This window comes from Microtus ochrogaster, chromosome 21 (assembly GCF_000317375.1).
Source record: "Microtus ochrogaster isolate Prairie Vole_2 chromosome 21, MicOch1.0, whole genome shotgun sequence".
Lineage (NCBI taxonomy): Eukaryota > Metazoa > Chordata > Mammalia > Rodentia > Cricetidae > Microtus > Microtus ochrogaster.
This window is the reverse complement of record NC_022022.1, coordinates 11,014,854-11,024,113: the sequence shown is the minus strand read 5'-3', so window position 1 is coordinate 11,024,113 and position 9,260 is coordinate 11,014,854.

Genomic DNA, 9,260 nt, shown 5'->3' with positions numbered 1-9,260 from the left:
TACAATATTCTGTCTGTGTGTGTGTCTGCAGACCAGAAGAGGGCACCAGACCTAATTACAGATGGTTGTAAGCCACCATGTGGTTGCTGGGTATTGAACTCAGGACCTTTGGAAGAGCAGGCGATGCTCTTAACCACTGAGCCATCTCTCCAGCCCTCCTTTGTTTTGTTTTGTTTTTTAAATTTTATTTATTTATTTATCATGTATACAGTGTTCTGTCTGCACCTATGCCTGCAGGACAGAAGAGGGTGCCAGATCTCATTACAGATGGTTGTGAGCCACCATGTGATTGCTGGGAATAAAACTCAGGCCCTCTGGAAGAGCAGCCAGTGTTCTTAACCACTGAGCAATCTCTTCCAGGCCCTTTGTTTAAATAAAAGGCGTTTTGAGATACAAAGTTTCAGATGTGAGGATCTAAGAATGTTTTAGGGTCTAAGAAGGTGTTTTCAGATGTGAAAATGCAAGTTACTAAGGTGTGTAAATTCAAGTTACTAAGGTATGTAAATGCAAGTTATAAAGGTCTGAGGATAAGATGAATCTTGACCTGTTATTCTAGGTAAATCCAAGTCGACTTCCTGGTACTTACAAGAATCCTTCAAGAGACTGGAGAGATGGCTCAGCAGCTAAGAGCACTGGTTGTTCTTCCAGGGGACCCGGGTTCAATTCCCAGCACCCACATGTCAGCTAACAACTGTCTATAACTCCAGTTTCTGGGGATCTGATACCTTCACACCAGTCCATATAAAATAAAGTTAAATAAATTATTTTTTTTTAAAAAAAGAATGTTTCAGGATACAAGAAAGTGACTTAAGGTGTATAAATGGAAGTTATGAAGGTCTGAGGACAAGACGCTTACATGAAGACGAAGGCAAGTGATTTGACATGTCTGAAAGAATAATCTGTTGCAGATTTCTCTCCCATTATGCTACTGTTATATTAAGACTCCAAAAGTCTTAACATTAATCAATATAATCCTAATAAGCTATTAATCGAGCCCTGGCAGAGTACTACCACTCTCACCATCGCCACAAGCTCAAGATTTCAAATTCCCTTTGATTCTTTCCTAACTATAGAATTCAAAGTTGGTTTTCATTGTGCTAAAAACATCTGTCATAGTTTTCTGGATAGAAAAAAGAGTGTTAATGCTTTTAACCAAAATAATTTCTGGCATGAATGTACTGTCATTTCTAATGTGTATAAAACTTATATTTTCACAAACTTGAAGGACTCTTTTTTATATTTTATTTATTTTTTATTCTTTTTCTAAATTTATTTATTTAATACATATACAGTGTTCTTTTTCCACGTATGTTTGCACACCAGAAGAGAGCACCAGATCTCAATACAGATCATTGTGACTGCTGGGAATTGAACTCAGGACCTTTGGAAGAACAGACAATGCTCTTAACCTCTGAGCCATCTCTCCAGTCTCTTGAAAGATTCTTGTAAGTTTCAGAAAGTCGACTTCGATTTACCTCGAAAAGGTCAAGATGCATCCCCACTCCCTCCTTAAGCATCTTAAGCCTCCCCACCTTTCCCTGATCTTTCCCCGTCTTTCCCCTTCCTCAATTACGAGGATCTAAGGAAAAATTTTCTTGAGGGCAGCTATTATTTTTTTTAATGTATTTAATGTTTTTGCTCACTGAAATTACCTGGCACAAGTGAGAAGAAAACACAGAACACTCAACAAACCAACTTAGGAGTTTATTAGAGGGGGCGTGCACAGGCCTGGAGAAGTCAGTGTGCAGAGAGAAAGAAAGATGGCGCATGCAGCTTTTAAAAGCTGCCTAGCGCATGTGCACAGGGGGTTGATGTGGCCACCTCATACGCAGATGCACATGCACGCAAAGGCTTAGCTGAGTCATATGTGGATGATGTAATCCATGCATGCACACAAGGGCTTAGTTGAGTCATAATTGGATGATGCAACCACGCATGTGCACAAGGGCTTAGCTGAGTCACGACGTTATCCACAGAGTCACAGGGGGCCCTTTAACATCCCCAGGGACCATTTAGGCACTTCTGCCTGAGGGCTTGTCTGTACATGCACGGCCCCTAGAACCCGGAAGTATCAGCCTTATGTGGCTGAAATCATTATACCTATCAATCCCAGTTCCCCTTCTCTCCTGTCCTCCACTTCTCCCTTCCCTCCCCCACTACCTGTTCTGCCAATACCTTAGGAACACCGGACATTTCCATGCCACAGACACCGGTCAAAAGCAAAGAGACCAGCTATGCCAGGATGTTCCCAGCACCCAGCCCTCTCTCGCACCCCCCCCCCCACAAGACGACGCCCACAATCAGCCTGAAGAAGTCTTGAGAGTTCGCTGCCCCGGTTCCTTTGGGCTGTGGTGCCTGGTCTCCTGCTTTTTATTATAAGGGAAGACCTGGGAATGTTATGGTTTGGGTCCCTTTAAAAGACAAGCCACACCCATTCTCCTCCCCATTTGCTGAGGCAGGCTGATCTTCAGCTTCCTGCCTGAGCTCTTTCTCTTTTCCATCTTGCTCTCAGAGAGGCAGCTTGGCTTCTGCCTCTCTCCCTCTTCTCTGCTTCCCCCCTTCTCTGTCTCTTTCTCCTCTTCTCTCTCTCTCTCCCTCTCTCTCTGTCCCCCCCCCCCTTCACCCTTCCTCCTCCATAACCCCCTGAATAAGCGTTCAATCTCACCCTGCATGTCATGTCTATCCATGCTTCTGCCTTCTGCCCACCATGTGTCTCCCTGCCTGGAACCAGCCATTGCTCGGGGACGAGCCGCCATCTCTGCCTGGGGCCCACTGCCTGCTGCCACATGGCCCACCACCACTGCTCTGAGACCAGCAGCCATCTCTGCCTGGGACTGGCTGCTCCCAGGGCCCGCTGTCTGCCACCACATGGCCCGCTACCACCATTTGGGACCTACAGCATTTCTGCTGCCTACTGCCACGGGGATATTGCAACATTTTTTAAAAAAGAATAACACATGCTATATTTGTCTTTCTGTGTCTGGGTTACCTCAGTCAGGATGGTTTTGTCAAGTTCAGTCCATTTGCCTGCAAATTTTAAGATGGCAGGACCCCAGCTTTATCGGGTCCAAGATTTCGACACCCACAAATAAGTAGGACTCAGTCTTGAGAACCTGGCACCTCCATCCTTGTCCCAGATGCTATCTCCTTTAATTTCCCCACCTTTTGTAATAAGGAAAAGATGGGAATGTTAGGATTCAGGCATTATGCTGGCCCCTGTTTCCTGGGAGGATGCATTCAGGCAGTATTCTGGCCAGCCCAGGGTCCTATGGCTTCTATGTCACTATGTAGTCTGTATGCAGATGTAAAAGGTCCCTTTAAGAGACAAGCTCTGCCCATTCCAGCTCTCTTTCCACTGTTCTTCTGAAGAGGGAAGCAGGTCTCTGTCTCTGTTTTTCTTCCTTTGTCTCACTCTCTCTTTCTCTCTTCCCTGTCCCATCCCCTTTATCTCAATAAAGCTCCTCACTTAAGCTCTGTCTGCATGGTGTATTAATCTCTTGCCTGCCACAGGACCTCCACCTCTCACTTCCCTCTCCCCACTGAATCCAAACACGGAGTCCATGTACATGACATATCCCGCCAGGAGAAATCTGGAATGAAATAGCCTACCTAAGACGAGAATATCTAAAGCTGTTTGTTTTTGAGAGAGCTAAAGTTATGCTTTAAATTTTAATTGCTGTGCCTAAGAAATCCGTGAAACAAAAATGCCTCCAGTTTGTAAGCTCCTTGCCCAAGGACAGATACTTCCTGAAATGCTGGAGGCTTTCGTTTGTCTTCACTACCCTAAACAAGTCTGACACAGCTGCACCAGATGTGTTTGTTACTCACGTGGAGGTGAGAGATGTGTCAGGAAGTATGCTTGTCCCTGATTGGAGAAAGGCAGGAAGTTCAACAGGATAGATGCTTGCCCCTGATTGGACTTGAGGGGACATATTGTGGCATTATGGGTGTGTCTTTATAAGCCTCAGCAAAATGTGACTTGCTGCTATTTTCTGGAGACCTCAGGAATGCACTTGGCCAGAGTTCATCATCCGGGCCAGTATTTAATTAGAATTTGCTTCCAATTTGGTTCAAAATTATATTAGCGGCCTTATTCTCATCCAGTAGGATTAACAGTTTTGGCATTTATTGATTGTGTGTGTGTGTGTGTGTGTGTGTGTGTGTGTGTGTGTGTGTGTGTGCCTCACCCCACTCCAAGATCAGAGGACAACTTAGGGGGTTTGCTCTTTCTCTGAAGCTAACCCTGCTTTTGGCATGTAGCTGTTCACTGCTGCTGCTGCCTTCATTGCAGATCACTCCAGCTTATTTCTCTCTTCTCTGCCTTTCCTCCATGACCCTCTTCCCTGTGCCTGCCAAGATTTAAAGCTTGCCTGCTCTATAGTCTTTTTTTTTCCTCAAACACAATAAAATTATCCTCAAGCTTGAAACTGAAAAGAAAAAGATTTCTTTGATTATGAAGATACACAATTTGAGAAGATATCCATTGACTTGTGAGTAGATCCTAACAGGCCTCTTGAGATGTGTGTTTCTATAAGGTATACAATATATAGCATCACCCTCCTGAGTGGCCAGGCCCTTCTAGAAGAAAGGGGGCCAGAGTCCCAAGTTGAACTTTCCGGGAGAAAGCTCAGGAGACTTTACATGGATGTGCAAAGGCCCAGTGCTAAAGGAGACCAGAAGAGACAAGGACTTTGTGTGTCTTTCAGCTAAGTAAATCTCCTAGGATTCTTGGGAAATCATGAGCAGAATGAAAGTCACAAGAAGGAGAGATGACTTCCAACAGAGCATGTGGGAGACTTCGCCTATAGTAGTGACACTAACAGAGATGCAGCTGACTGCATCTGTTCCTAAAGCACATGGACTATATGTGTGTGTGTGTATTTGGTTTTTTTGTTTGTTTGTTTGTTTGTTTTTTGAGACAGGGTTTCTTTGTGTAACAGTCCTAGCTGTCCTAGAACTAGCTCTTGTAGACCAGGCTGGCCTCGAACTCACAGAGATCCACCTGCCTCTGCCTCCTGAGTGCTGGGATTAAAGGCATGCACCACCACCGCCTGGCACATGGACCATATCTACTAAATACACTAGTATGGAAAGAGATCTAGAAATCAAGAAACTTAAAAACATTTAATATAAAGCAAAGAACACAACTAACAAATTACATGAAAATTAAAATCAAATGACATATATATGAGAAAAATGTTTAAAGTATAATAACCATTCAAAAAATACAAATAGAAAGTGTTATCATGGTTGAGATGACGAAAGAAAATAACATATACTGGGAGGAAGAAAGCAGAGTCAGGGAAAAGCCATGGATCCTCTGCCTGAGATGGACGCTGGTTAGAATCTCCGGCAAGCCACTGCCACGTGGTGATACACAGATTAATGGAGATGGGTTAAACTAATATGTAAGAGTTAGCCAATAAGAAGTTAGAGCTAATGGCCAAGCAGTATTTTAATTAATACAAAGAGAGAGAGAGAGAGAGAGAGAGAGAGAGAGAGAGAGAGAGAGAGAGAAGATAACATTACTGATTGTAAAAGACGTGAAAAACATGTATTTCCAGAATCTAGAAGTTAGGAGTAGAGCAAATTAACATTATGTAATTTTTCACTATTCAAGAAAATTAACAGATGTGGGATTTCTAAGGGGACAACTATCCACTCAAACATTTTTTCGAGCCGTCGCTGCAGTAAGTAAGTAGTGAGTAGCATAGCTGGTTTGTGCACACAATAGGCCACTGTGCCTTGGAGCAGCCGTCCATAAAAGAGACGGGTGCAGTGCATTCAGACTTGTGAGTGTTCTTCTTAAAAAATAATAAAAGGGCAGGGGGTGTTCTTACAGGGGTGTTCTTCTTAAACACGGGGCACAGGACAGACATGCACGGCGGAACAAACACAGACACGACACGGCGGCTCCCACGTGGGTCCACTTTAATGGGGGAGGGAAACACAAAAGGACAAAGGATGTGGGGCACATGAGGAAAGGCAGGACGAGGAGGGGGCCTCGTGTGGCCCTGCCTTTTAAATGGGGAGCGCAGGGGTATCTGGGAATATCCCATACCTGCGTGAAGGTGCACGCACAGGTAACCATAGTCCAAGAGGAGTCTGGGAGTTGTAGTTTTTCAAAAGAACAACAGTGAGCACCTTAAGATTTTCACTGTTCTGGGGTCTACACTGTTAGAAGATCACCTGCCTCCTTTCCACACCGACACCCACTCCTACTCACACCTGAAGCGCAGCAAATGCAGTAAGCTGTTCCTAACAAGGCTGAGAGAAAGCAGCCAAAGCTGGACAGTGCAAATGCTGCAGCTGCATTTCAGGAGCTGGGGACCTAGAGTTCCAGACCAGCCCCCACCACAGCACACACATGCGTCCACACACACACAGAGTTAAGATTTGTGTTTTCTTATTATGTGTCCTAGAGAGATGGCTCAGTGGTTAAGGGCACTGGCTGCTCTTCCAGAGGTCCTGAGTTCAATTCCCAGCAACCGCATGGTGGCTCACAACCATCTGTAATGAGATCTGGCGCCCTCCTCTGGTGTGTGGGCATATATGGAGGCAGAAAATTGTATACATAATAAATAAATAAATCTTAAAAAAAAGAACTATGTAGTCTTATTATGTGTCCTTGTGTGGGGGGGTGTGCACATGAGTTCAGGTGCCCACAGAGGCTAGACAAAGGTGTCCGATTCCCTGGAGCTGGAACCACAGGTAGCTATGACCTGCATGCTGCATGCTGGGAGCTGAACTCAGATAGATTCTCTACTCTCTCTCTCTCTCTCTCTCTCTCTCTCTCTCTCTCTCTCTCTCTGTCTCTCTCTCTCGAAACAGGGCTTCTCTGCATAGTCCCACCTGTCCTGGAAATAAATCTCTTTGTATATCAGGTTATCCTTGAACTCAGAGATCTACCTGCCTCTGTCTCCTGAGTGCTGGCATTAAAGATGGGCTACACAGTGAAATCCTGTGTCAAAAACAATCAAAAAAACCAAAACAAAACCCACAAAAAATATCTTACACTTATTACCTTCTTTTTGTCTTTTGTATTTTGTTAGTATTTATACATATAGTTTTATCAGGACACGTTATTCTCTCTTGTCTCTCTCCAACCTCCTACTCCTCTGGTAATTTCAATGAGGTGCCCTCACTAAGTCTTGGACGTTTGAATACTTGGTTCCAGTTGGTGGCCCCTAAGTAAAAAGTAGGCGTGGCCTTGTTGGAGGGTTGTGTCACTAGAGGCGGGCTTCAGTGGGTTTCTAGAGCGTCCAGACATCCTCGGTGCACCCCCTCACTTCCTGTTTGTGGTTCTGGATATGAAGTTTCTGCTGCTGCTACAGTTGCCATGGCAGCCTGCCTGCTGCCGTGTTCCCTGCCATGAAGGCACTGGATGCCTATCCTTCTGGAACTGTGAGCCACAATTAAACACTTCCTTCTCTAACTAGCCTTCATAATGTTTCACTACAGCAAAAGAAAAGGGACCAATAATGTGTCTTCTTCTTTTTAACTAGTGTCCCTTCTACTTTCATGTTGTCTCTGTCTGTCTGTCTGCCTGCCTGTCTCTCTCATGTGTGGTGTGTGTGTGTATCCTAACTTCATACTGAAAGGAACATGGGAACTCCCCAGTGGCAACAACAATGGCAAAAATATCCTTCCCCCTCCGTGATGTTGCCAAGCTCAGTCGTGTGCAAGTGAACACAGCTGCTGTGAGTTCGAGTTCAATGCCAGGTGATATCCAGAAGTCAGGGTTCTACCACTCCCCCAACAGTTTCCTCTGTGTGCTGGCTTAACTATCTGGAAGATTATATGAAGCTCAATTAATAAAACAATTTCCAGAGAAATTGGGATTCAACCTGAAGACCTGAAAAGCAAAGCAGTCAGTCCAATGTTAGGAGCCAATTTTCTCCTAAAATCATTGCAGGAATCATCACCTAGGGGAGTCTGCAGAGAACCTCACACCCCTAATTATGTTAGGAATCGTTCTATTGACAGAGCCTACCCCACACCCAAATTGGCTGTTAATGGAGAGCTATCTGTTAGCAGAACCCACTTCACACTCCAAACTACCTAGGGAACTAGGTGTGGCAACTCGTGACTTCTTGGCCTACAGTGACCTGACCGAAGATAACCTCCTGCCTACGTGACCAACACGGACCACGTGACCAACATGAACCACGTGGCAAGAGCTCAGACCCCTGTGCCCATCCCCCAACTCCTTACCATATATAAAGCTGTACCCCATCTCTAATAAACGGAGGCTCTGACAAATATAGCATGGCCTTCTTCTTCTCTCCTAGCCCATTTATCTTACAGATAGTGCCTCTCCGGGACCCTGAAATAACTAAACGGCCAGACGGGTTCACTAACCCTAGACTGGTGACCCGTCGAGGCAATTACAGTCCAAAAATGGTGATCTGCCTCTAGGAATCTTGGAATGAGACTGACTGAGAGCTGTTTCCTTCTGTTTAATAATCCTTCCTAGGGCTGGGATTAAAGGTGTGTACCATCCAGTTTCTATGACAACTAGTGTGGCTATTGGGATTAAAGGTGTCTGTTGTCACTGCCTGGTCTGTAAGGCTGACCAGTGGGACTATTTTACTCTCTGAACCTCAGGCAAGCTTTCTTTATTAAAATACAAAAGAAATGCCACTACAGTTCTACCTGTGAAATGGACCTCATTTATCTAAATGAAGAATTGGAGCAAAAAGAGATAGAGAGTGAGTTTGATCAAGACACGTTGCATGCCTATATAAAAATCCTCAAACAATAAATAGAGCAAAATCTTCTCAAGTCAACGACTTAATATTATTTGATGTTCTTCTATTTTATTCAATTCTGTGTTGAATTTTTAATGAAATTAAGTTAGTGTCTAAAGACATGTGTTTCACGACATTCTTACCTCAGTCGCCATGCTTCTCCTTCGCCCTCCGCCTTGCCGCCCTTGAACGCGTCCTAGGACCATTGGCTGGTTCTCTCCCGCAGTAGTCCCCGCTTCTGCTTTCGGCTGCTTGCGGTCCGTCTGTGTTTCTTTCCTTGAGCTCGACTACTGAGCTCATTATCATCCCATTTGTTGACTGGATGACTTAGTCTTCAGGTGCTTAATTTTCTCAGTTCTCTCTTTCTTTCTCTCAATGTGTGGGTGTGGACGAGTGTTGGTGCAGCTGGGAAGTGATGGGAATCGAACTCGGGGCCTGATGCTTGTTAGGCAAGCACTCTACTAGTGAACTCTAGCCCCGGTCTATATCGGACTTTTTTTTTTTTTTTTT